General features: G+C 54.8%; 1 pseudogene; it reads right to left on the bottom strand.

Annotated features, from left to right (window-relative positions):
• Window positions 1-13,454: 13,454 nt before the first annotated feature.
• LOC134761099 (putative uncharacterized protein FLJ46235) lies at window positions 13,455-15,271 on the bottom strand (annotated as a pseudogene).
• Window positions 15,272-21,752: the final 6,481 nt, after the last annotated feature.

The raw sequence follows: 21,752 nt of genomic DNA, 5'->3' as shown, positions 1-21,752 counted from the left end.
CAAGTACAGAGTCGATGCTAGGAAGGGTACCAGGAGATAGACACACACAGATGGGATTTGGGAGTAGGTTTGGTTATCCAAGGAGCAGTGCTGAGCTCCTTGCTAATGGGATATGGGATGCTGGTGATTTCCAGGAAGTGACTTCACAATGACTCAAGCTACCATATACTGTTGATTGTGAAATGCCAGTTGAAGCATATGTCCTGTGAGCTTAGGGCTGCTACAGGTTGACCACTGCAGCAGTAAAGATGACTCTGAAGAATGGCATGGGATGGATCCTTTCGAATGCACTTGAGCAGCGGTCTCCAACCACAGGGCCACAGAGCTGGAGGTGAGCAGCAGGTGAGTGAAGGGAAACTTCATCTGTATTTCTAGCCCCTCCCATCGCTTGCATGACCACCTGAGCTCCATGTCCTGTCAGATCAGCAGCAGCATTAGATTCTCATAGGAACACAAACTCTGTTGTGAAGTGTGCATGCGAGGGATCTAGGTTGTGTACGCCTTAAGAGACTCTAATGCCTGATATTCTGTTACTGTCTCCCATCACCCCAGATGGACAGTCTAGTTGCAGGAAAACAAGCTCAGAGATCCCACTGAGTCTACGTTATAGTGAGTTGTAGAATCATTTCATTATATATTACTATGTAGTAATAATAGAAATAAAGTGCACAATATATGTAATGCACTTGAATCATCCTGAAATTATTCCCTCACTCCCAGTCTGTGGAAAAATTGTCTTCCACACATTCACTCTGTTTTATGGTAGAGGCAGGGTCTTAATATATTGCCCAGGCTGATCTCAAACTCCTGGCCTCAAGTAATAGACCTCTCTCAGCCTCCCAAAGTGCTGAGATTACAGGCATAAGCCACCACCCTCAACCAAGACTTTCTTAAACCAAATAAAAATTAAGTGAGATTACTTGAGCCCAGGTGGTCAAGGCTGCAGTGAGCCTGATTGCACCACTGCACTCCAGCCTAGGTGACGGAGTGAGACTGTCTCAAAAAATAAAATAAAATACAAATTAACCCTTTATGACGTTCCCAGTAACTTTCCCTCCTAAGTGTTCCCCACAAATCTTTGAATTCTGTTTAATTTTCACATAACATTTAAGACATTTAAGAACTTATGTCTGTCTGTGTCATCCCTTTATGTCAAAAGATGTCTTTTTGTCACTTCCAGCTGGATCTACCATGAACGACTTCTGAATCCAGGAAGAGAGACTGACTGGGCAACATGTTATTCAGGTACAAAAAGATTTGGACTGTAACTCAAAAATGATCAAATGATAGTGCATGCATCAAGTGCAATGGGAAGCTCTTCTGGAGAGTGAGAAAAGCTTCCAGTTAAGGTGACATTGAAGCCAAGTCCTGAAAGATGAGGAAGAGTTGTATGAGAGTGGGGAGGAAAGGGGGAGGTGGCAGGATGGGGAATGGGCTGGGATGGGATGGAGCAAACTGCCCAGGAAGGGAAACCAGCACTGTACAGACCTGAACAACGAGGATGGCATATTTTGTTCAGGGAATGGTGAATTAAGTGTGGCAGGAATGCTTTGTAGAGACAGTAATTTGCTTGTATGGAATTTTGCCTGAGAGACCTCATTGCAGTTTCTGATTTTTTGATGTCATCATCCATCACTGTCCTTGTCAAATAGTTTGGAATGGGTATAATGATGACAATAACCCCAAGCATAATATTTCTTTAATTCTCACAGAATCACAGGTAGGTGCCACAGTTATCCCTATTTGATGAATGGAGTGATGAAGCCTTGGGAATAATGAATGATTTGCCCAAGCTCACCTGGATATTAAGACTGAGTCAAGTGTTGGGTCTGGTGTGACTTTAATGTTTGCTTTGTTCATGAGCACCACGTATTGCCTCTCCTATGCAGTTAAGCGGTAGACAGGTGACAGAAAAGCCCATGTTTGTCTCTACTCACACACTTGTGACTGAATGTATGTATGGAGTTTCTACACCAAATTCTTCAGTGCTCTGGATATTAACTGGGTGTCCCATGACTTTATTCTGACACTACCTGGAGTTAGCACAGACCCTACAAGTTAGGGCCTCAGTCCCACGAGACCATCCTGACTTCAGATGCCAATGGCAAGTCCTAAGTTGTCACCTGTACTTTTGACCAACCTGTTACAAATCGGGGGTTCCCATAACTGTTTTCTTGGGTTTAATAATTTGCTAGAACAGTTCATGGAACTCAGAAAAACAGTTTATTTTCTTTTTTTCTGAGAGAGAGGGTCTTATTTTGTTGCCCAGGCTGGTGTGCAATGGTGCAGTCATAGCTCATTGCAGCCTTGATTGTCTGGGCCCCAGTGGTTCTCCCATCTCAGCCTCCCTAGTAGCTGAGACTACATGCCTGCAACACCACATCTGGCTAGTTTCTTTTATTTTTTGTATAGATGGGGTCTTGTTGTGTTGGCCAGGCTGGCCACAAATTCCTGGTCTCAAGTGATCCTCCCACCTCAGCCTCTGAAAGTGCTGGGATTACAGATGTGAGCCGCCACATCTGGCCAGTTCATTTCCTATTACTGGTTCATTGTGAAGGATACATCTCAGAAACAGTCAATGAAAGAGACGTGCATGCTGGATGCAGTGGTTCATGCCTGTAATCTCAGCACTTTGGGAGGACAAGGTGGGAGGATCGCTTAAACTCAGGAGTTTGAGACCAGCCTGGGCAACATGGTGAAAACCTGTCTCTATAAAAAATTAAAAAATAATAATAATAATAACCGGTGTGGTGTTGTGCACCTAGAGTTCCAACTTCTAGGGAAGCTGAGATGAGAGGATGCCTTGAGCTGGGGACTGGGGAGGCTTAGGTTACAGTAAGCTGAGATTGTGCCACTGCACTCTAGCTTGGACAAAAGAGCCTGATCCTGTCTCAAAAAAAAAGAAAGATACCCAGGGCAAGTTAAGTTCGGAGGAGCACAGAGCTCCCATGCCCTCTGTTGAACATGCGACCCTCCCAGCATCTCCTGTGTCCAGCAACCCTGAAAGCTCTGCAAACCCCATTCAGGGTGTTTATGGAGGCTTTATTATGCAAGCATGATTGATAAAATCTTTGGCTGTTGGTGATTAAGTCAGTCTCCAGCCCCTCTTCCTCCTGGAGTTCAGTGCATGAGGCTGAAAGTTCCAAGCCTCTTACCATGTGGTTGCATGGTAATCAGCCCTCCTCTTGAAGAAATGTAGGAGCTTGCAGTCACCCAGTCATCTCAACAACATCCCCAAATGCATTCTTACCATGCTGGAGATCCCAAAGTTCTTAGAGCCTCTTGTGTTAGAAACCTGGGACCAAGACCAAATATTAAAACAAAAGATGTTCTTGTCACATCTATCACTGAGGTCTTTCTAAGAGCTTTAGAAGCTCTGTGCCAGGAACCAGGGACAGAGATGAAATATATATTTCTTTTCTTTTTTTTTTTTGAGACAGAATCTCCCTGTGTCATCCAGGCTGGAGTGCAGTGATGTGATCATAGCTCACTATAGCTTTGGCCTTCTGAGATCAAGCGATCCTCCCATCTCAACCTCCCAAGTAGGTAGGACTACACATGCATGTCACCCATGCCCAGCTCATTTTTGTAGAGTCGGAGTTTCACCATGGTGGCCAGGTTGGCCGTGTTGGCCAGATGGGGTCTTCTTTTGTTGCCCAGGCTGGCCGCAAATTCCTGGGCTCAAGTGATCCTCCCACCTCTTCCTTGTAGAGATGCGATTTAGTTATGTCATCCAGGCTGATCTCAAACTCCTGGGCTAAATCGATTGTCTCACTTCAGCCTCTCAAGTAGCTAGGACTACAGGCGCATACCACCATGTCGGGCTAATATTTGTTTTTATTTTTTTTCTAGAGGTGGGGGTCTCACTATGTTGTTCATGCTAGTTTCAAACTTCGGGCCTCAAGTGTTCCTCCTGCCTTGACCTCCCAAAATGTTGGGATTCTGGGTGGGAGCCATCATGCCCAGCAATCACAGGGGTCTTTATAAAAGAAAGAGAGTAGGAGATTCAGAATTGGAGCAGGAGATGTGGTGACGAAAGCAGAGGTGAGAGAGGGAGATTTGAAGATGCTTCACTTCTGGCTTTGAAGATGGAGTCAGGGGCCATGATCCAAGGAATGGGGGTGGCTTCTAGAAGCTGGAAAAGCCAAGGGAACACTTTAGGGTCTCCAGAAGGAATGCAGCCCTGCTGACACCTTGACTTTAGCCTTAATAGACCTAGTTTGGGTTTCTGGCCCCTAGAACCGTAAGATGGTAGTTTTGTGGTGTTTTAAGCCACTAAATGTAGGAAACTGCAAACTATGTTGCAGCGGCAAGAAGAAATGAACATGAAGCCAGGCATGATGGCTCATGCCGGTAATCCCAGCACTTTAGGAATTTAGGCAGGAGGATCACTTGAGGCCAGGAGTTCAAGACCAGTCTGGGCAACATAGTAAGACCTTGTCTCTACAAAAAATGAAAAAATTGGCCAGGCGTGGTGGCTCACGCCTGTAACTCCAGCACTTTGGGAGGCCGAAGCGGGCAGATTACCTGAGGTCAGGAGTTCGCGACCAGCCTGGCCAACATTGCGAAACCCCGGCTCTACTAAAAATACAAAAATTAGCTGGGTGTGGTGGCACGCCCCTGTAATCCCAGCTACTTGGAAGGCTGAGGCAGGAGAATCACTTGAATCTGGGAGGTGGAGGTTGTAGTGAGCCGGTATCAGACCATTACACTACAGCCTGGGCAAGAAGAGTGAAGCTCTGTCTCAAAATAAAATAAAATAAAATACTAAAAAATTTAGCCAGGCATGATGGCATGAACCTGGAGTCCCAGCTACTGGGGAGGCTGAGGTGGGAGGATCGCTTGAGCCTGGAAATTTGAGGTTGCAGTGAGCTGTGATTGTGCCACTGCACTCCAGCCTTGGTGACAGTGAGATCTTGAAAAAAAGAAGAAAGTAAAGAAAGAAGAAATGAGCACGGTGGGCATGGGGACAGATGGCAATGTTAAATAGAATGGTCAGGGGTGGCCTCCTAAGTGAAAATTGAGTAAAGACTTGAAGGAGGGGAAGGAGCTGGCCAAGGTGCTGAGGGAAGAGAACTGTAGGCAGAAACAATAGAATAAAGTGTCTGAGGTGTGTCTGAGGCTCTGGAAGGAGGCCCATGGAGCAGACGGAGAGAGGGAGAGAATTAGGGGAGGGGGCCAGGGAGTTGCTGGGTGGGGATCAGTACAAATCACTTAAGCCCCGGGAGGTTATTGCTGGGGCTTTGGCTTTTACTCTGACTCAGATGGGAACTGCGGGAGGGTTCTGAGCAGAGCGACGACGTGGTCTGTCTCCTGATTTAAAAGCATTCTCTGGCTGCTGAGTTGAGAAAGACTATGGGAAGATGTGGGTAGAAGCATGGGGGCCAAGCTTTGGCAACATCCAGGCGGGAGATGATGGTGGTCCTGACCAGGGTCATGTGGTGTTGAGAGATGGTCAGAGGGGAGAGGTAGGGGAGGAGGCCAGGGAGTTGCTGGGTGGGGATCTTTAGTACATGTCGAAGACAGTCAACAGGATTTCCTGACAGACTGGATATGGGGTGTGAGAGAAGGCAGGGGTCAAGGTTGAGTTTGATTGTTACTGAAATTATGAAGTAATTTTAAAAAACACTACTGCCTTTCCCAATCCTACCAAGTATGGGATGCTAGATTAAAGACATCTCTTCAGGCTCATTGCGGTGGCTCATGCCTGTAGTCCCAGCTGTTTGGTAAGCAGAGGTGGGAGTATCTTTTAAGGGCAGGTGTTCAAGACCAGCCTGGACAACACAGCAAGATCTGCTCTTTACAAAAATATTTTTCAAAATTAAATAAATGTAGCTAGGCGTGGTGATGTGTACTTGTAGTTTCAGCTACTCAGGAGGCTGAAGTGGGCAGATCTCTTGAGGTCAGGAGTTTGAGGCCAGCTTGGGCAACATAGCAAGACCCCTCACTCTACAAAAAAATTAAAAAACTAACCAGGCATGGTGGCACTCAACTGTACTACCAGCTACTGGGGAGCTGAGGCAGGAAGATGGCTTGAGCCCAGGAGGTCGAGGCTGCAGTGAGCTGTAAGTGCACAGCTGCACTCCAGTCTGGGTGACAGAGCAGGACCTGTCTCACAATACAAATAAAAATACAAGTAAAATAATGAAATCTCAAGTCAGAGCCTTTTGGCTCTGCAGCCCTTGCAACCCCTCAGCCGTGCAGTGGGGTTTGCGTCACTGGGAATGAGGAGACCCCTGCCCGGTGTTGTTGCCTGACTAATCAGTGTTTTAAAACATATATTAATCGGGGTGGGCGCGGTGGCTCACACCTGTAATCCCAGCACTTAGGGAGACCCAGGCGGGTGGATCACCTGAGGTCAAGAGTTCAAGACCAGCCTTGCCAACATGGCAAAACTCCTTCTCTACTAAGAAAATACAATAATTAGCTGGACATGGTAGTGGGCCCCTGTAATCCCAGCTACTTGGGAGGCTGAGGTAGGAGAATCGCTTGAACCTGTGGGGCGGAGGTTGCAATGAGCTGAGACTGCACCACTTCACTCCAGCCTGGGCAAAAGAACAAGACTTTGTCTCAAAGAAAAAAAGAAAGTATTATATCAACATGTAATGGTTTTATTTTTAATATGTAATGAATATTAAATATTTTTAAAATCTTGTATTAACATGTAATGGCTTTAATATGTGATGAATAATATTTAAGAACTTGTGTCTTATTTTCTAGTTTTAATATAATTATCTACAGAAAGAAATAGTCTTAGAGATCTTCAATAAAGTTAAAAAATGTAAAGGGATGTTAGATCCCAAAAGATTGAGAATTTCTAGTTTAGAAATATTCAGAGTAAGCCACATACTACTTGCTACTTGAACTATTTTTTTTCTTTGATTTTTATTTTAGGAGATGGGGTCTCACCCTGTCACCCAGGCTTGAGTACAGTAGTGCTATCAGCTCGCTGCAGCCTTGAACTCCTGGGCTAAGGATCCTCCTACCTGAGCCTCCTGAGTAGCTGGGACTGTAGGTATACATGACGATACTTGGCTAATTTTTAAATTGTTTTGTAGACGTGGGGTCTCACTTTGTTGGCCAGGCTGGTGTCAAACTCATGGCCTCAAGTGACCCTTCCACCCCTGCCTCCCATCCTAGAGGTGTGTGCCACCACAAGGAGCACTTGTTCAATGTTCTAAAAAACAAATTTCTAAAGTAAGGCTGTGGGATGATGGCAGGAAGATCAAAGAAAAACAGAAGAATAAGTTAAAATGACTTATTCACACATATTCTTTTGACAGCAAGAAGAACTTTTAGTATATACATTCCTTACAAACAAACAAAAGGCAGATAAACAATGTTGTATACGAACTTCAACACACACCATACAATATTCCCATTTTGCTGACATAAGTTATGGAAATTTCGTTGTTTACTTGAGTGTCGCTACCAGTATTTTGCTTCTCTGATGATTTTTATCAACTTCCTCATCTGTTAACTTCTCTCCAAGGTATGTCATATCATGACATACTGCTGCTGCACGAACATGGCCAGTGTCTTCCTGTTAAACATGTAGAATGCTTTCCTAATTTCTCTTTTTACCCTCTGTCTTTGTGTTTTGCATTTTTCTTACTTTTATTGTCAGAAACTCCAGAAAGTCAGTCGTACTAATTTATCACCATTTGCTTTATTAATTTATACTTTGCTTATATGGAATTTTGCCCAACAGACCTCATTACAATTTCTAACCTGTTTTATTTTGTTTTTCTTCTGAGACAGAGTCTCCCTCTGTTGTCCAAGGCTGGAGTGTAGTAGTGCTATCCCAGCTGACTGCAGCCTCAACCTTCCAGGCTGAAGCGATCCTCCCATCTCAACCTCCCACGTGGCTGAGACTATAGGTGCTTGCCACTATGCCCAACTAATATTCGGAATTTTCCTATACGTGGATTCCAGAGGGGTGACAGTGAAACGTGAGTAAGCATGGATTTTGGTATATGCAGAGATGGGGGGCTGGAACTAATTCTGTATACTGGGGGACGACTGTATATGTTTTTACAATTATGCTGTAGGATACATACTGTTGCATAGCCTTGAAAATAATAATTTTTAATCGAGTGGAATAATAATAATATTGATAAAAGTAGCAGCTGGCCAGGTGTGGTGGCTCCCACTGGTAATCGCAACACTTTGGGAGGCTGAGGCAGGAGGATGGCTTGAGGCCAAGAGTTTGCGATAGGCCTTGGAAACAAAGGGAGTCACCATCCCTACAGAAAAATACATGAATTAGCCTAGTGTGGTGGCATGTTCCTGTAGTCCCAGCTCCTTGGTAGGCTGAGGTGGGAGGATCACTTGAGCCCAGGGAGGCTGAGACTGCAGTGAGTCATGATCAGGCCTCTGCACTCCAGCCTGGGTGACAGAGTGAGACCCTGTCTCAAAACGACAAAAAAGTAGCAGCTAACATCAACTGACCTTTTACCAGGTACCTATTAATACCATAGTTTAATTTCTTATAACTGTTTCTTATTTCACTTACCAACTCTGTCTTCAGTTACTCCCAGATTTTTACTGTGTTTGTACAGATGACCTTTTGTTTAGATTGAATTGTCTCCCCAGAAGTAAGATTACTGTGAGTCACGGTGAATGGACATTCTCATTACCCTTGATGTAAATTGACAAGGTTTTGGGTGCCTCCCATCTATAATCTTAGCACTTTGGGAGGCTAAGACAGGAGGATTGCTTGAGGCCAAGAGTTGGAGGAGGCAGTATGGCAGTATGGTGAGACCCTGTCTCTATTATTTTAAAAAATTGACAAGCTTTACCCTGGAAGGCTTATACACAATTTAAACACCCCTTATAGTATAAGAAAGTGCCCATTTCACTGCACCTTTGCCAGCACAGGGTATTATAATTTAGTAAGTCATTTTTTGTTTGATTATTTTAAATAGATAAAAGATCTCATATTACTTTACTTGTCACATTTCAACATCTTTCCTTAGCTTATTAGCTCTATTTCTTTTCTGTCTGTAAATGGTTGTTGTTGTTTTGTTCTTTGAGACAGGGTCTTGCTCTGTCACCAGGCTGGACTGTAGTGGCATAATCATGCCTCACTGCAGCCTTGACCTGCCAGGCTCAAACTTCAGCATTCTGAGTAGCTGGGACTACAAGTGTGCACCACCACTCCCAGCTAATTTTTGTCTTTTTTTGGATAGAGACAGGGTCTCACTGTGTTGTCCAGACCAGTCTCTAGCTCCTGGCCTTAAGCAATCCTCCTGCATTAGCTTCTGAAATTGCTGGAATTTCAGGCATGAGCCACCATGCCTGGCCTGGGCTAGTCCTATATTCTCTAGAGTTCTCTTTACTTTGTGCTAGCCAATCTCTCATTTTGCTGTTCACCTGTTATAATGAATAATTCTCTGTATTAAATTTTACCACTTTAAACTTTTGAGTGGTTTATGCTTCCTGATTGGACTCTGACTAATATGCTAGGAAGGGTCCCAGGAGATAAACCCACACAGATGGGATTTGGACATAGGTTTGGTTTCCCAGGGGGCAGTGCTGAGCTCTTTGCCAGTGGGAAATGGGATGCTGGTGATTTCCAGGAAGTGACCTCACAATGACTCAAGCTACCACTTACTGTTGATTGTGACAAAATGCCAGCTGAGGCACATGCCTTGGGAGCTAAGTGGTTGCTGCACTTGACCACTATGAAGACTGGTGTGGGAAGGGTCGTTTTGGATGCACTTGAGCAGGGGTCCCCAACCCCTGAGCCGTGGAGCCGTAAGGAGCCACACAGCAGGAGGTGAGTGGTGTCAAGTGAGGGAGTGAGGGAAGCTTGGTCTGTATTTACAGCCACTCCCCTTTGCTCACATTCCTGCCTGAGCTCCACCTTCTCAGATCAGCAGCAGCATTAGATTCTCATAGGAGAACGCACCCTGTTGTGAGCCGTGCATGTGAGGGATCTAGGTTGCGCTGTCCTTATGAGAATCTAATACCTATTGATCTGTCACTTTCTCCCATCATGCTCAGGTGGGACCATCTAGTTGCAGGAAAACAAGCTTAACACGCCCACTGATTCTACATTATGGTGAGTTCTATAATTATTTTATTATATATTACAGTGTAATAATGGAAATAAAGTGCCTAATACATGTAATGTGCTTAAATCTCTTGGCCCAGCTCCTACCTCCCGGCAGCCTCTCCAGGCCCAGAACTTTCTCCAGTCAGCCTCTACAGACCAAGCTCATGACTCACAATGGCCTATTTAGGCCCATACCCTACCTCACAGCAGTCTCCGCAGATGAGGCTACTGCCTCACAACAGCCTCCACAGGCACAGCTCCATCGTTACAATGGCCTCTTTAGACCCAGTTCCTGCCTCCCAGGCTTCTCTCCAGGCCCTGAACTTTCTCAAGTCGACCTCACCAGGCCCAGCTCCTGCCACTCGTTGGCCTCCCAAGGGCCAGCTTTTGCCTCACGGCCACCTTCCAAGACCCAGCTCCTGTTGTACAGTGGCCTCTTGAGGCCCATCTTCTGACTCCGGGCAGCCCGTACAGGCCCAGCTCCTGCCTTACAATGGCCTCTTTAGTCCCAGCTCCTGCCTCTTTGCAGGAGGCCCAAATGTCCTCAAGTCCAGGCCACAAAATCCAGGGCCAAAATGTCCACAAGTCGGCCTCTCAAGGCCCAGCTCCTGCCTTTCGTTGGCATCTCCAGGCCCAGCTGCTGCCCCCAGGTGGCCTCTACAGGCCGTGCTCTTTCTTCTGACTGTGTCTGGAGGTCCAACTCCTGCCTCAGAACAACCTCTTTTGGCTCAGCTCCTGCCCAGCTCCTAGTGGCCTTTGTAGGCCCAAAACTGCCTCAATTCAAGCTTTCCAGGCCCACCTTTTGCCTCCCAATGGCCTAGACAGGCCCAGCTCCTGCGTGACAATGGCCTCTCCAGGCCCAGCTTTTGCCTCACAGAAGCCTTCCCCAAACAAGGTCCTACCTGCCTCCCAGCAGCCTCAACAGGCCCAGATCCTGCTTCACACTAATCTCATTAGGCCCAGCTCATACCTCACCGTGACCTGTCCAGGCCCAGCTCCTGCCCCTCGACAGGCTGTCCATGCCCGAAACTTCCTGAAGTCGGCCTCTCGAGGCACAGCTCCTGCCTAACATTGGCCTCTTTAGGCACAGCTCGTGCCTTGGTGGCCTCTCCAGGCCCAGCTCCTGCATCCCAGCACCTTCTCTAGACCGAGAACTTTCTCAAGTCTGCCATTCCAGACCCAACTCGTGCCTTCCGTCAGCATCTACAGGCTCAACCTCTGCCTCACAGCACATTTTCCCAGCCCAGCATGTGCCTCACCGCAACCCCCTAGGCCAAGCTCCTGCCTTTCAGCAGCCTCTACAGGCCCCACTCCTACCTCAATGGCCTCTCTAGGGCAAACTTATGCCTCACAGTGGCCATTCTGGCCCAGCTTTTGCCTTTTGGCAGCATCTCCAGAACCAGAACTTCCTCAAGTGGGCCTCTCCAGGCCCCGCTTTTCCTCCCAGTGGCCTCTGCAGGCCCAGACTGTTGTCAAGTCGGCCTATCCAGGGTCAGCTCCTGCTTCCCGGCGGCCTCTGCAGGCCCAGGTCGTCCTCAAGTCGGCCTCCCCAGGCCCAGCTCCAGCCTCTTGGCGGCCTCTCCGGGTGCAAAAGTTCCTCGAGTCAGCCTCTCCAGACCCAGCTCCTCCTGCCTCCCAGTGGCCTCTTTCAGCCCAGCCCAGCTCATGCCTCCTGGTGGCCTTCCCAGGCCCCACTTTTGACTTTTGGCGGCCTCTGCAGGCCCGAATTTGACCTCCAGTCAGCCTCTCCAGGCCCGGCCTCCTGCCTCTCGAAGGCCTACACAGGCCCAGCCTCTGCCTCACAGCAGACTATCCACGCCCATCTAGCCCTCGCCTCACTGCGGCCTCCCCAGTCCAAAGCTCCTGCCTCTCAGCCGCTTCGGCAGGCCCAGCTCCCGCCTGCCAGTGGCTTCTTCAGGCCCATGGGGCTCATTCCTCACAATGGCCTTTCCAGGCCCAGTTTTTCCCTTCCGGCGGCCTCTGCGGGCCCAGAACCTTCTCAAGTTGGCCTCTCCAGACCCACTTGCAGCCTCCTGGCGTCCTCTCTAGGCCCAGTTCTTCCTCCCGGCTGCGTCTCCAGGCCCGACTCCGGCCTCCCAACAACTCTTTGGACTCAGCTCCCGCCCAGCTCCCGGTGGCCCTGGTAGGCCCACAACTTCCTGAAGCCAAGCTCCCCAGGCCCAGCTCAGGCCTCACGGTGGCCTCTCCAGGCTCAGCTCCTGCCCTCCGACGGCGTCTCCAGGCTCCAAACGGCGTCCGGTCGGTGGGCTCCTCCTGGCCCAGCTTGGGCCTCCCGGCAACCTCTGCAGGCCCAGGTCGTCCTGAAGTCGGCCTCTCCAGGCCCAGCTCCGGCCTCCCAGCAAGCAAGCTCTTTTGGCTCAGCTCCTGCCCAGCTCCCGCTGGCCTTTGTAGGCCCCGAACTTTCTCCAGCCAAGCTCTTCAGGCCCACCTCCTGCCTCCCGGTGCCTGAACTGGCCCAGTTCTGGCTGAAGAACAGCTTCTGCAGGCCCCGCTCTTGCCTCCCAGGGGCCTCTCCAGGCCCGGCTCTCGACCCACGGCAGCCTCCCGGGGCCAACTCCCTGCCTGCCTCCCGGCAGCCTGCGAGCGGCCCAGCTCCTCCCTCATGGTGGCCTGTTGAGGCCCAACTCATGCCTTTGGCACCCTGCCCATAGGCGTGAGCCCCTGCCTCACACTGGCCTCTCTCACGCTGAGAGAGGTCCTCTCTCACGCTAGGACTTCTCTCAGCGTGAGAGAGGACCTGTGAGAGGACCTCTCTCAGGGTGAGAGGACCCCTCTCAGCGTGAGAGAGGACCCTCTCAGAGGACCTCTCTCACGCTGAGAGAGGACCTCTATCACGCTGAGAGAGGACCTCTCTCACGCTGAGAGAGGACCCCTCTCAGAGGACCTCTCTCACACTGAGAGAGGTCCTATCTCACGCTGGCCTGTTGAGGCCCAATTCATGCCTCTGGCACCCTGCCTAGAGGCGTGAGCCCCTGCCTCACACTGGCCTCTCTGACGCTGAGGTTCTCTCTCATGCTAGGACTTCTCTCAGCGTGAGAGAGGACATGTTATAGGACCTCTCAGCGTGAGAGAGGACCTCTTTCAGCGTGAGAATGGACCTCTCTCAACGTGAGAGAGGACCCCTCTCAGAGGACCTCTCTCAGCGTGAGAGAGGACCCCTCTCAGAGGACCTCTCTCAGCGTGAGAGAGGACCCCTCTAAGAGGACCTCTCAGCGTGAGAGAGGACCCCTCTCAGAGGGCCTCTCTCACGCTGGCCTGTTGAGGCCCAACTCATGCCTCTGGCACCCTGCCCAGAGGCGTGAGCCCCTGCCTCACACTGGCCTCTCTCACGCTGAGAGAGGTCCTCCCTCACGCTAGCTTGTTGAGGCCCAGCTCATGACTCTGGTGGCCTCTCCAGGTCCAGTCGCTGCCTGTTGGCTGGCGGCTTCTAGAGGCCCAGCCTCTACCTCAACAGTGGGCCCTCCAGGCCCACCTCTTGCCTCGCCGTGGCCTCCTCGGGCCAGGCTCCCGCCTCGGGACGGCCTCCGCAGGCCCAGCTCCTGCCTCGCCGAGGCCCTCTGGAGGCCAAGCTCAGGCGTCACGGCAGCCTCTCCCGGCCTGGCGTTTGCTCCTTTGCATGCGCTCCAGGCCCTGCACTTCCTCCAGTCGGCCTCTCCAGGCCCAGCTCTTCCTCCCTGCGGCCTCTGCAGGCCCAGACTGTCGTCAAGTCGGCCTGTCCTGCCTCCCGGCGGCCTCTGCAAGCCTGGGGTGGCCAACTTGAGGACGACTTGGGCCTGTAGAGGCGGCTGGGAGGAAGAGCTGGGCCTGGAGAGGCCGACTGGAGGAAGTGCAGGGTCTGGAGCGCATGCAAGGGAGCAAACGCCAGGCCGGGAGAGGCCGCCGTGACGCATGAGCTTGGCCTCCGGAGGGCCTCGGTGAGGCAGGGGCTGGGCCTGGAGAGGCCACCAGAGTCATGAGCTGGGCCTCAACAGGCCAGCGTGATGGAGGACCTCTCTCAGCGTGAGAGAGGCCAGTGTGAGGCAGGGGCTCACGCCTCTAGGCAGGGTGCCAGAGGCATGAGTTGGGCCTGAACAGGCCACCGTGAGGGAGGAGCTGGGCTGCACACGGGCTGCCAGGAGGCAGGCAGGGACTTGGTCCCGGGAGGCCGCCGTGGGGCGACAGCTGGGTCTGGAGAGGCCCCTGGGAGGCAACAGCAGGGCCTGCAGAGGCTCCTCTCCAGCCAGAGCTGGGCCTGTACAGGCCACCGGGAGGCAGGACGTGGGCCTGAAGAGCTTGGCTGCAGAAACTTCGGGGCCTACAAACGCCAGCAGGAGCTGAGCCAAAAGAGCTTCCTTGCTGGGAGTCAGGAGCTGGGCTGGGAGACGCAGCCAGGAGGAACAGCTGGGCCTGCAGAGGCTGCCATGAGGGAGGCAGAGGCTGGGCCTCCTCAAGTCGGCCTCTCCAGACCCACTTGCAGGCTCCCGGCATCCTCTCTGGGCCCAGTTCTTCCTCCCGGCTGCGTCTCCAGGCCAAACTCCGGCCTCCCAACAACCTCTTTGGACTCAGCTCCTGCGCAGCTCCCGGTGGCCCTGGTAGGCCCACAACTTCCTGAAGCCAAGCTCCCCAGGCCCAGCTCAGGCCTCACGGTGGCCTCTCCAGGCTCAGCTCCTGCCCTCCGACGGCGTCTCCAGGCTCCAAACGGCGTCCGGTCGGTGGGCTCCTCCTGGCCCAGCTTGGGCCTCCCGGCAACCTCTGCAGGCCCAGGTCGTCCTGAAGTCGGCCTCTCCAGGCCCAGCTCCGGCCTCCCAGCAAGCAAGCTCTTTTGGCTCAGCTCCTGCCCAGCTCCCGCTGGCCTTTGTAGGCCCCGAACTTTCTCCAGCCAAGCTCTTCAGGCCCACCTCCTGCCTCCCGGTGCCTGAACTGGCCCAGTTCTGGCTGAAGAACAGCTTCTGCAGGCCCCGCTCTTGCCTCCCAGGGGCCTCTCCAGGCCCGGCTCTCGACCCACGGCGGCCTCCCGGGGCCAACTCCCTGCCTGCCTCCCGGCAGCCTGCGAGCGGCCCAGCTCCTCCCTCATGGTGGCCTGTTGAGGCCCAACTCATGCCTTTGGCACCCTGCCCAGAGGCGTGAGCCCCTGCCTCACACTGGCCTCTCTCACGCTAGGACTTCTCTTAGCGTGAGAGAGGACCTGTGAGAGGACCTCTCTCAGCATGAGAGAGGATCTGTGATAGGACCTCTCTCAGGGTGAGAGAGGACCCCTCTCAGCATGAGAAAGGACCCTCTCAGAGGACCTCTCTCACGCTGAGAGAGGACTCTTCTCAGAGGACCTCTCTCACGCTGAGAGAGGACTCTTCTCAGAGGACCTCTCTCACACTGAGAGAGGTCCTCCCTCACACTGGCCTGTTGAGGCCCAATTCATGCCTCTGGCACCCTGCCCAGAGGCGTGAGCCCCTGCCTCACACTGGCCTCTCTTACAGTGAGAGAGGTCCTCTCTCACGCAAGGACTTCTCTCAGCGTGAGAGAGGACCTCAGCGTGAGAGAGGACCTCAGCGTGAGAGAGGACCTGTGAGAGGACCTCTCTCAGTGTGAGAGAGGACCCCTCTCAGAGGACCTCCCTCACGCTGGCCTGTTGAGGCCCAATTCATGCCTCTGGCACCCTGCCCAGAGGCGAGAGCCCCTGCCACACACTGGCCTCGCTCACGCTGAGGTCCTCTCTCACGCTAGGTCTTCTCTCAGCGTGAGAGACTACCTCTCTCAGCGTGAGAGAGGACATGTTAGAGGACCTCTCAGCGTGAGAGAGGACCTCTTTCAGCGTGAGAAGGGACCTCTCTCAGTGTGAGAGAGGACCCCTCTCAGAGGACCTCTCTCAGCATGAGAGAGGACCCCTCTCAGAGGACCTCTCAGCGTGAGAGAGGACCCCTCTCAGAGGACCTCTCAGCATGAGAGAGGACCCCTCTCAGAGGGCCTCTCTCACGCTGGCCTGTTGAGGCGCAACTCATGCCTCTGGCACCCTGCCCAGAGGCGTGAGCCCCTGCCTCACACTGGCGTCTCTCACGCTGAGAGAGGTCCTCCCTCACGCTAGCTTGTTGAGGCCCAGCTCATGACTCTGGTGGCCTCTCCAGGCCCAGTCCCTGCCTGTTGGCTGGCGGCTTCTAGAGGCCCAGCCTCTACCTCAACAGTGGGCCCTCCAGGCCCATCTCTTGCCTCGCCGTGGCCTCCTTGGGCCAGGCTCCCGCCTCGGGACGGCCTCCGCAGGCCCAGCTCCTGCCTCGCGGAGGCCCTCCGGAGGCCACGCTCATACGCCACGGCGGCCTCTCCCAGCCTGGCGTTTGCTCCTTTGCAAGTGCTCCAGGCCCTGCACTTCCTCCAGTCGGCCTCTCCAGGCCCAGCTCTTCCTCCCGGCAGCCTCTACAGGCCCAGACTGTCATCAAGTCGGCCTGTCCTGCCTCCTGGCAGCCTCTGCAGGCCCAGACTGTCATCAAGTCGGCCTGTGCTGCCTCCCGGCGGCCTCTGCAGGCCCGGGGTGGCCAACTTGAGGACGACTTGGGCCTGTAGAGGCGGCTGGGAGGAAGAGCTGGGCCTGGAGAGGCCGACTGGAGGAAGTGCAGGGTCTGGAGCGCATGCAAGGGAGCAAACACCAGGCCGGGAGAGGCCGCCGTGACGCATGAGCTTGGCCTCTGGAGGGCCTCGGCGAGGCAGGGGCTGGGCCTGGAGAGGCCACCAGAGTCATGAGCTGGGCCTCAACAGGCCAGCGTGATGGAGGACCTCTCTCAGCGTGAGAGAGGGCAGTGTGAGGCAGGGGCTCACGCCTCTAGGCAGGGTGCCAGAGGCATGAGTTGGGCCTGAACAGGCCACCGTGAGGGAGGAGCTGGGTTGCACGCGGGCTGCCAGGAGGCAGGCAGGGACTTGGTCCCGGGAGGCCGCCGTGGGGCGACAGCTGGGTCTGAAGAGGCCCCTGGGAGGCAACAGCGGGGCCTGCAGAGGCTCTTCTCCAGCCAGAGCTGGGCCTGTACAGGCCACCGGGAGGCAGGACGTGGGCCTGAAGAGCTTGGCTGCAGAAACTTCGGGGCCTACAAACGCCAGCAGGAGCTGAGCCAAAAGAGCTTGCTTGCTGGGAGTCAGGAGCTGGGCTGGGAGACGCAGCCAGGAGGAACAGCTGGGCCTGCAGAGGCCACCATGAGGGAGGCAGAGGCTGGGCCTCCTCAAGTCGGCCTCTCCAGACCCACTTGCAGCCTCCCGGCATCCTCTCTGGGCCCAGTTCTTCCTCCCGGCTGCGTCTCCAGGCCCGATTCCGGCCTCCCAACAACCTCTTTGGACTCAGCTCCCGCCCAGCTCCCGGCGGCCCTGGTAGGCCCACAACTTCCTGAAGCCAAGCTCCCCAGGCCCAGCTCAGGCCTCACGGTGGCCTCTCCAGGCTCAGCTCCTGCCCTCCGACGGCGTCTCCAGGCTCCAAACGGCGTCGGGTCGGTGGGCTCCTCCTGGCCCAGCTTGGGCCTCCCGGCAACCTCTGCAGGCCCAAGTCATCCTGAAGTCGGCCTCTCCAGGCCCAGCTCCGGCCTCCCAACAAGCAAGCTCTTTTGGCTCAGCTCCTGCCCAGCTTCCGCTGGCCTTTGTAGGCCCCGAACTTTCTCCAGCCAAGCTCTTCAGGCCCACCTCCTGCCTCCTGGTGCCTGAACTGGCCCAGTCCTGGCTGGAGAACAGCCTCTGCAGGCCCCGCTCTTGCCTCCTAGGGGCCTCTCCAGGCCTGGCTCTCGACCCACGGCGGCCTCCCGGGGCCAACTCCCTGCCTGCCTCCCGGCAGCCTGCGAGCGGCCCAGCTCCTCCCTCATGGTGGCCTGTTGAGGCCCAACTCATGCTTTTGGCACCCTGCCCAGAGGCGTGAGCCCCTGCCTCACACTGGCCTCTCTCACGCTAGGACTTCTCTCAGTGTGAGAGAGGATCTCAGCGTGAGAGAGGACCTGTGAGAGGACCTCTCTCAGCGTGAGAGAGTGCCCTCTCAGAGGACCTCTCACGCTGAGAGAGGACCCCTCTCAGAGGATGTCTCTCACGCTGAGAGAGGTCCTCCCTCACGCTGGCCTGTTGAGGCCCAATTCATGTCTCTGGCACCCTGCCCAGAGGCATGGGCCCCTGCCTCACACTGGCCTCTCTCAGTGTGAGAGAGGATATGTTAGAGGACCTCTCAGTGTGAGAGAGGACCTCTTTCAGCGTGAGAAGGGACCTCTCTCAGCGTGAGAGAGGACCCCTCTCAGAGGACCTCTCTCAGCGTGAGAGAGGACCCCTCTCAGAGGACCTCTCTCAGCGTGAGAGAGGACCCCTCTAAGAGGACCTCTCAGTCTGAGAGAGGACCCCTCTCAGAGGGCCTCTCTCACGCTGGCCTGTTCAGGCCCAACTCATGCCTCTGGCACCCTGCCCAGAGGCGTGAGCCCCTGCCTCACACTGGCCTCTCTCATGCTAGGACTTCTCTCAGTGTGAGAGAGGATCTCAGCGTGAGAGAGGACCTGTGAGAGGACCTCTCTCAGCGTGAGAGAGTGCCCTCTCAGAGGACCTCTCACGCTGAGAGAGGACCCCTCTCAGAGGATCTCTCTCACGCTGAGAGAGGTCCTCCCTCACGCTGGCCTGTTGAGGCCCAATTCATGTCTCTGGCACCCTGCCCAGAGGCGTGAGCCCCTGCCTCACACTGGCCTCTCTCAGTGTGAGAGAGGATATGTTAGAGGACCTCTCAGTGTGAGAGAGGACCTCTTTCAGCGTGAGAAGGGACCTCTCTCAGCGTGAGAGAGGACCCCTCTCAGAGGACCTCTCTCAGCGTGAGAGAGGACCCCTCTCAGAGGACCTCTCTCAGCGTGAGAGAGGACCCCTCTAAGAGGACCTCTCAGTGTGAGAGAGGACCCCTCTCAGAGGGCCTCTCTCACGCTGGCCTGTTCAGGCCCAACTCATGCCTCTGGCACCCTGCCCAGAGGCGTGAGCCCCTGCCTCACACTGGCCTCTTTCACGCTGAGAGAGGTCCTCTCTCACGGTAGGACTTCTCAGTGTGAAAGAGGACCTCAGCGTGAGAGAGGACCTGTCAGAGGACCTCTCTCAGCGTGAGAGAGGACCTCTTTCAGCGTGAGAAAGGACCTCTCTCAGCGTGAGAGAGGACCCCTCTCAGAGGACCTCTCTCACGCTGACAGAGGTCCTCCCTCACGCTAGCTTGTTGAGGCCCAGCTCATGACTCTGGTGGCCTCTCCAGGCCCAGCCCCTGCCTGTTGGCTGGCGGCTTCTAGAGGCCCAGCCTCTACCTCAACAGTGGGCCCTCCAGGCCCATCTCTTGCCTCGCCGTGGCCTCCTTGGGCCAGGCTCCCGCCTCGGGACGGCCTCCGCAGGCCCAGCTCCTGCCTCGCGGAGGCCCTCCGGAGGCCAAGCTCATACGTCACGGCGGCCTCTCCCAGCCTGGCATTTGCTCCTTTGCAAGTGCTCCAGGCCCTGCACTTCCTCCAGTCGGCCTCTCCAGGCCCAGCTCTTCCTCCCGGCAGCCTCTACAGGCCCAGACTGTCATCAAGTCGGCCTGTCCTGCCTCCTGGCAGCCTCTGCAGGCCCAGACTGTCGTCAAGTCGTCCTGTCCTGCCTCCCGGCGGCCTCTCCAGGCCTGGGGTGGCCAACTAGAGGACGACTTGGGCCTGTAGAGGCCGCTGGGAGGAAGACCTGGGCCTGGAGAGGCTGACTGGAGGAAGTGCAGGGTCTGGAGCGCATGCAAGGGAGCAAACGCCAGGCCGGGAGAGGCCACCGTGACGCATGAGCTTGGCCTCTGGAGGGCCTCCGCGAGGCAGGGGCTGGGCCTGGAGAGGCCACCGGAGTCATGAGCTGGGCCTCAACAGGCCAGCGTGATGGAGGACCTCTCTCAGCGTGAGAGAGGCCAGTGTGAGGCAGGGGCTGACACCACTGGGCAGGGTGCCAGAGGCATGAGTTGGGCCTGAACAGGCCACCGTGAGGGAGGAGCTGGGCTGCACACGGGCTGCCGGGAGGCAGGCAGGGACTTGGTCCCGGGAGGCCACCGTGGGACGACAGCTGGGTCTGGAGAGGCCCCTGGGAGGCAACAGCGGGGCCTGCAGAGGCTCTTCTCCAGCCAGAGCTGGGCCTGTACAGGCCACCGGGAGGCAGGATGTGGGCCTGAAGAGCTTGGCTGCAGAAACTTCGGGGCCTACAAACGCCAGCAGGAGCTGAGCCAAAAGAGCTTCCTTGCTGGGAGTCAGGAGCTGGGCTGGGAGACGCAGCCAGGAGGAACAGCTGGGCCTGCAGAGGCCACCATGAGGGAGGCAGAGGCTGGGCCTCCTCAAGTCGGCCTCTCCAGACCCACTTGCAGCCTCCCGGCATCCTCTCTGGGCCCAGTTCTTCCTCCCGGCTGCGTCTCCAGGCCCGATTCCGGCCTCCCAACAACCTCTTTGGACTCAGCTCCCGCCCAGCTCCCGGCGGCCCTGGTAGGCCCACAACTTCCTGAAGCCAAGCTCCCTAGGCCCAGCTCAGGCCTCACGGTGGCCTCGCCAGGCTCAGCTCCTGCCCTCCGAAACCGTCTCCAGGCCCCAAACGGCGTCCTGTTGGTGGGCTCCTCTAGACCCAGCTTGGGCCTCCCAGCGGCCTCTGCAGGCCCAAATCGTCCTGAAGTCGGCCTCTCCAGGCCCAGCTCTGGCCTCCCGGTGGCCTCTCCAGGCGCAACGTGTCCTCAATGAGGGCCCCTCTGGTGCCAGCTCCTGCCTGCCGTTGGCCTCTACAGGCCCGGCCTCTACCTCACAGTGGGCCCTCCAGGCCCACCTGTTGCCTGGCGCCGTGGCCTCCTCGGGCCAGGCTCCCACCTTGGGGCGGCCTCAGCAGGCCCAGCTCCTGCCTCCCGGACGCCAAGCTGGGACGTCACGGTGGCATTTCGCGGCCTAGCGTTTGCTCCTTTGCATCCGCTCCAGGCACTGGACTTCCTCCAGTCGGCCTCTCCAGGCCCAGCTCTTCCTCCTGGCGGCCTCTGCAGGCCCAGACTGCCCTTGAGTCGGTCTCTCCAGGGCCAGCTCCGGCCTCCCGGCAGCCTCTGCAGGCCCAAGTCATCCTCAAGTTGGCCTGGAAGTGGGCCTGGAAGAGCTGCAAGTCAGCCTGCCCGGGCCCAGCTCTGTCCTCTCGGCAGCCTCTCCAGGTGCAAAACTTCCTCAAGTCAAGGCCGGTCGTGGTGGCTCACGCCTGTAATCCCAGCACTTTGGGAGGTCGAGGCGGGCGTTTCATGAGGTCAGGAGATCGAGACCATCCCGGCTAAAATGGTGAAACCCCGTTTCTACTAAAAATACAAAAAATTAGCCGGGTGCGGTAGCGGGCGCCTGTAGTCCCAGCTACTAGGGAGGCTGAGGCAGGAGAATGGCGTGAACCCGGGAGGCGGAGCTTGCAGTGAGCCGAGATAGCGCCACTGCACTCCAGCCTGGGCAAAAGAGCGAGGCTCTTCCCCTAATTCATTTTATGAGGCCAGCATCATCCTGATACCAAAGCCTGGCAGAGACACAACAAAAAAAGAGAATTTTAGACCAATATCCTTGATGAACATTGATGCAAAAATCCTCAATAAAATACTGGCAAACAGAATCCAGCAGCACATCAAAAAGCTTATCCACCATGATCAAGTGGGCTTCATCCCTGGCATGCAAGGCTGGTTCAATATACGCAAATCAATAAATGTAATCCAGCATATAAA

This window comes from Pongo abelii, chromosome 2 (genome assembly GCF_028885655.2).
Source record: "Pongo abelii isolate AG06213 chromosome 2, NHGRI_mPonAbe1-v2.0_pri, whole genome shotgun sequence".
Lineage (NCBI taxonomy): Eukaryota > Metazoa > Chordata > Mammalia > Primates > Hominidae > Pongo > Pongo abelii.
Note: the sequence above shows the minus strand (reverse complement) of the source record. Positions and strands in the feature narration are given on the sequence as shown.